This window comes from Triticum aestivum, chromosome 6D (genome assembly GCF_018294505.1).
Source record: "Triticum aestivum cultivar Chinese Spring chromosome 6D, IWGSC CS RefSeq v2.1, whole genome shotgun sequence".
Classification (NCBI taxonomy): domain Eukaryota; kingdom Viridiplantae; phylum Streptophyta; class Magnoliopsida; order Poales; family Poaceae; genus Triticum; species Triticum aestivum.
The window spans coordinates 489,346,758-489,352,363 of record NC_057811.1 but is presented as its reverse complement, the minus strand read 5'-3'; positions in this window follow the sequence as shown (position 1 = coordinate 489,352,363).

The window sequence follows — 5,606 nt, the reverse complement described above, 5'->3', positions numbered from 1 at the left end:
GGGGGGGGGGTTGGGGGGTTTTGGGGGGTTAATTTAGGTGTTTCATATATTGTGTTAGCTAGCTAATTAATAGAGAGAAATGTCCTCTCTTATCTCCGTGCTTGGTCGACGCTACGTACTATATACGTATGGAGAGGACTAGACACGCTAGCTAGTAAGCAAATGAAGGAAACAGAAGATCGTCATGAACATATGCATACAGAGAGAAGTGATATCGACCACCTCTCCTTCTCCGAGAGATTGGTCGAACAACAAGTTCTCGTATATCTATCTGACACTACCGGCTACATATATACAATAATTATCTCTTACAATATAATCTCCTAATTAAATTGTAAGAACACAGGGTCCACATAGTATTCTCCGTTTTCAGCGATCACGTGGTCAAGGAAGAATGCCGCCAATTCCTCTTGAATTGCTCGCATACGATCTGGTGCTAGGAGTTCATCCCGCATCCGAAACATCTAATTTGAACAAGGGGGTCAATACATATATATATGAATAAATGAAACTCGACACAAATGATGGTAATAAAATAAAATTGTGAATATTATTGCTTACGCACTTCATATTGTTCGTCAGAGTAGCCCCGCTCACAGGTCGTGTGGCGGATAGACTCGCAAACGTAGTATCCACATAAATCATTCCCTTGTTCCTGCCACAACCACTTTACAAGAAATAGAGGTCAATCTAACTGATAAGCAAGCATGCTAAATGGTATTGATGAAACTAGCGCTTGAATCACTAGGAGATGTGCGGAACATGCTACTATAGTACTTACTTTCGGGTGTCTAAATTGCAGCTTCTTCGGCAGTCCCGGAGCTTTTGTGGTGAATTTTCTCCAAACCCTGCTAGACAAAGAAAACAATTACTTGATATCAGGAAATGAACAAAGTTGCTGATATGGTGGATACTGATCGATTTAACTTACTTCTCGAGCATTTGAGTCATGTCCGCATAGTCCTGGGGATCTTTTCGTCTCGAGTCTAAGACGGTTACTACTCCCTGCTCAAGCTTAATCTCTAGGAGAATATAGTGGAAGCTGCGCATGCATGCATAAGTCATCAATTACATTACCATAACCTGGACTAATAAAGGAAACCGAATATGCACAAGACAGTAACACTCACTTGAAGTTGTAAGGAAAGAGTATTATATCTTTGTTTTGATTTAATACCAACGATCGTAGCAAGTTGGCCTCGGCTTCTTTGCATGTTTTTCAATCGTATATGCATCTATGAGATTTGAGTTAATGAACCCAATATCACCGATTTGTCTTTTCTTCAATTCGGCGATCTTCAATCTGCATAATATAGTGAGGATAATTATAAATACATGCAATGAAAGAGCTGACCTATATAGAGAGACTTAATGACAGAAGTAGTACTACTTACAGACAGTAGCAAGTGATCGTTGATTTATTGAGGGCCTTTTGATTGAAAAACTGGAAGAACTCCTCAAATGGAACATTCAGCAATTCAATTCCAACGAGGTCATGCTCCGGTTTGACTCTCAGCGTCAAAGTATTCATCCCATCAGACTCTCTGCAGGTTTTCATGTACCAATCATGTAATCTTCGCATCATCGTTGTTAGAGATCTTTCATCTTTGACGAGAGGCTTCCCGTAATGGTATTTGTCTTCGTCCACCTCCATGATTTCATAATGTACATCGTCGGGCAGGTAATCTCCAAGATTGCTATAACCGGCCACCATCCTCGGATCATTAGCGACGATGTCTTTGGACACCTTGAGCGGGGGGCACGATTGGTTCGCTTATACGCCGAGCTGGGCAATTTTTTTCCTAGCTCGTCGTTCTTTTAACCTTTGATCACTGACAGTACTTCCCGACCGCTCCGCTTCGACAAATGTCTTTGCAATAATGCGCTCATAGTTGCCTTTCGGCGGAGACTTTGGTGGTTTTGTCAGGGCAGCCAGAGTGCGCTTCGCTTTCACCGAATCTACCTTCTCCTCCAGAGGTGGATGTTTCTTTGCTTTCATCCCTTCAAAGAAGTTCTTCACTTCGGCTCGCATGATCTTCGCGTTCTCCTCCTCGGTCCTCTCGTATGGTAACTTCTCTGGAGTCTTCAGAGAAGGACCGAATCTGTATTGCCTCCCGCCTCTGGCAGCTGTACTGCTAGACGCCGGCAGAGCAGACGGAGCGGCTGCGGCTGTCTTCTTTCCTTGCTTACGAGACGGAGGAGAAGGACTACGACGCGCCGGAGCAGCCGGAGCGGCGGCGGGTCTCTTCCGCCCTTGCCGACGAGGCAGAGAAGGAGGACGCTGGCTGCTCTGGCACGCCGGCGCAGGCGGAGAAGGAGGCGGAGTGCCGCCACGCGCCGGAGAAGGAGGCTGAGTGCCCTGATCACTCGCCGGAGGAGGAGGCGGAGGAGGAGGCGGAGTGCCGCCACGCGCCGGAGAAGGAGGCTGAGTGCCCTGATCACTCGCCGGAGGAGGAGGCGGCGGAGTGCCCTTACTCGTCGGAGGCGTCCAGTTCGGAAGGTTAATGAGCTCCTTCCGCCATAGGCACAGAGTCTTCAGAGCTAAACCCAGCCGAGTCTCCCCTTCACCGGTAGGGTGGTCAAGCTGGAGGTCGTCAAATCCCTCCGTTATTTCATCCACCATCACCCTAGCATATCCTTCTGGAATCGGCCGGCAGTGGTAGGTTGCGCCGGGTTCAGGAGGTAAAACAGAGCCAACAACCGCCTTGACTTTGAAGTTCTGCCATTGCGCCATAAGGTGGCAATATTGAGACTCCGTGATAGCATCCACGGGGTAGCTAGCAGGAGCCGTCAAGACATGCTCCGGCTGAAGCAGCTCGGTGGAAGCCACACTGCTTCTCCGCTGAGATGGCGGGGTAGCTTCGGGGATAGTTTCGGCATGTCGATTGCCGTCTCGTTCCTTAGCGCTTGAACCCTTTTGTGCAGCTTCTGAATTTGGGTCTGCTCCATTTTTTTCCTCCTCTCCTGGCTTTTGTAACCGCCTGAATCCGGAAAACCAGCCTTCCACGGAACGGAGCCTGGCGTGCCTCGTGTCCGTCCAGGGTGCTCAGGATTCCTGAGGGCCATTGTGAGCTCGTCGTTCTCTCTGTCTGGAACGAACGTCCCTTCCTGCGCTGCATCGATATATTGCTGAATCTTCTTGACTGGTATTCTCAAAATCTCGTTAGTCCAAACGCACCTACCTGATACAGGGTCCAATTTTCCGCCAGCCCCGAAGAACCAAGTCCGGCAACGGTCTGTCCAGTTCATTGTCTGTGGTTCGTTCCCTTTTTCAAGCAGATCATTCTCAGCCTTGGCCCACTTAGGCCGGGCTTTGAGGTAGCCACCTGACCCCGTGCGATGGTGAAGCTTCTTCTTCGGAGTATTCTTCTTGTTTGTCGCTGACATCTTCTTACTCTTTTCCGATGTCTTGTGGGCCACAAATGCGGGCCAGTGATCTCTGATCTTCTCATACCGGCCGATGAATTCTGGTGTCTCTTCTTTGTCGACAAACGTTTTCAGCTCATTATTCCACCTCCTGAATAGGTCTGCCATCTTCTTAAGAGCATGAGACTTGATTAATTGCTCTTTAACTGGCTTCTCCGGATCCTCCTCTGGCGGTAGGGTGAAATTTGCCTTCAGCTCAGTCCAAAGATCATCTTTCTGCATATCATTGACATAAGACACCTCAGGGTCTTCCTTCTTAGGCTTATACCATTGGTGGATGCTGATCGGGATCTTGTCCCTAACTAGAACCCCGCACTGAGCAGCAAATGCATCCTTTGTCCGGATGGGTTCAATCGGTTGGCCGTCGAGCGCGATTGCTGTGATCTCAAACCTTTCATCCGAGCGCAACTTTCTCTTCGGGCCTCGTCTCTTTACCGAAGTTGTGCTCGATCCGGAGGGCTAGAAAAAAGAAGAAAGACGAGTGTTAATTAATATGTGTACATACCAAAACAATGAATGCATCAATTAGCTAGTCAGCACAGGCTTAACTAATATATTTACCTTGCCGGACTCTGTTCGGTCACCGGAGCCGTCACCACGGGCTCCTTCTTGCACCAGCATTGGGTCACCGGAGCCATCATAATCATGTCTTTCCTCCTCCACTCTTCGATCACCGTAGCCTGCTTCTTCACCCTGTTCTTCCAGACCATCATTGTCGTTAAGATACGACAAGATATCACCTCCGGCTAAGATTATGTCCCCCAACACCTCTTCTGCTTGCTCGTCTCGTCCGTGCTCCATTGTTTCTGCAAATATTACAACATGGCAATTATTACACAAACATGACAGCAGGTGGATATATTAGTGCAAACGTAGACCTAGCTTATTCCGGGTTTGGGGTGGCCTCGGCAACGCTTCAAGGGTAGGGGCGCGGCGGGAGGGGGTAGGAGACCGACATCGTTTTTTTCTAGGGTTTGGGTGTCCTCGAGAGTTTTGGTCGAGCGAGAGGGCCGGGGGGTGCTCCCGTGGTATAAGTTATCACAGTCGAGAGGGGGTATAAATATCGACCGTCCATCATGTCGAAGTTATCTGGGAGGGAGTTATATATATCGACAACGACGACATACATACATGGGAAAATAATGTTATCGGGGAGGGGGTATATCGACCCCCCCACCACGTGTTGAAGTTATCGGGAGGGGGTTATATCGACAACGACGACATACGTACATGGGAAAATAATATTATCGGGGAGGGGGTATATCGACCCCCACTCGTGTTGAAGTTATCGGGAGAGGGGTATATCGACGACGACAGACCCGATAAAACATAAGAAAATGAAGAAGAAATAAAAAGAGGAGAAGAAGAAAGGAATAGAGGAGAAGATCGAAGAAAAAAAGAAGAAAAAAAAAGAGGAGAAGAAGAAAGGAATAGAGGAGAGAAGAAGAAAAAATAGAGTTTTTTTCTATTTTTTTCTTCTTCTCCTCTTCTTTTTCTTCTTTTTTCCTTTTCCTATTTATTTCTCCTCTTCTTCCTCTCCTCTTCTTCTCCTTTCTTCCTCTTCTTATTTTCCTTTTTCCTCTCATTCATAAAAAAATGTTCAAATAGAAAATTTCGAAAAAAGTAAAGGTTTTGCCTAATGCATTGTTCATACGAATATACAAACATTTGCATATTCTACAATAATTAATATCACCAAAAAAATCTATGAACAGAAAAAAATCCTAACTTTTCTAAAAATCTATCTTTTGCATATATACATGAACATATATATACACAGAGAACATATATACATACATATATACATTTTTATAAAAATGCAAAAAAAGATCTAAAAAAAGGACATATAAACAGATATACACACATACATATACTCATACATATACATATAATCAGGAAAAAAACATCATATATATATGCAGAAAAAACAGGGAGGAAGGGGGCAGTGCCGGCCCTGACCAAAGGATGAGAGGTGCGGCGTGGTCGGGGTAGGGGCAGAGGCACGTCGCGCGTCGGGGTAGAGGTCGGGGCAGGGCGAGGCAGAGGCGACGGCGGCGTGGTCGGGGCAGCTGGGGTGACGACGACGTGGTCGGGGCAGGGGCGCGCGGCGTGGTCGGGGCGGGCCGCTGGCGGCGTGCTTGGGGAAGGGGCGGCTGCGCGTCGATGACGCAGCAGAGGGC